We start from the raw sequence: 624 nt of genomic DNA on the forward strand, positions 1-624 counted from the left end.
TTCCCTTTTCCCCTTCCTGCTTTCCCCTTCCTGCTTTCCCCTTCCCCTTTCCTTTTCCCCTTCCCCTTTTCCTTTTCCCTTCCCCCTTTCCCTTCCCCTTCCCCTTTCTTCTTTCCCTTTCCTCTTTCCTTTTCCCCTTTCCTTTCCTTTTCCCCCTTCCCCCTTTCCCTTCCCCCTTCCCCCTCTCCTTCCCTTTCCCCTTCCCCTTTCCTTTTTCTTCCCCCTTTCCCCTTTCCCCTTCCCTTTTCCCTTTCCTTTCCCCTTCCCCCTTCCTTTCCCCCCTTTTCCCTTTTCCTTTTCTCTTTCCCCTTTCCTTTTCTTTTTCCCTTCCCCTTTCCCCCTTTCCCCCTTCCCTTTCCCCTTTCCTTTTCTTTTCCCTCTTTCCCCTTCCCCTTTCCTTTCCCCCTCTCCCTTCCCTTTCCCTTTTCCCCTTTCCCTTTCCCCTTTCCCATTTCCCATTCCCCCTTTCCCTTTTCCCTTTCCCATTTCCCCTTTCCCCTTTCCCTTTCCCTTTCCTTTTCCCTTTCCCTCTCCCCCTTTCCCCCTTTCCCCTTCCCTTTCCCTTTCCCTTTCCCTTTCCCTTTCCCTTTCCCTTTCCCTTTCCCTTTCCCTTTCCCCTTTCCC

The sequence above is a fragment of the Geospiza fortis genome, unplaced genomic scaffold (genome assembly GCF_000277835.1).
Source record: "Geospiza fortis unplaced genomic scaffold, GeoFor_1.0 scaffold319, whole genome shotgun sequence".
Taxonomy (NCBI): domain Eukaryota; kingdom Metazoa; phylum Chordata; class Aves; order Passeriformes; family Thraupidae; genus Geospiza; species Geospiza fortis.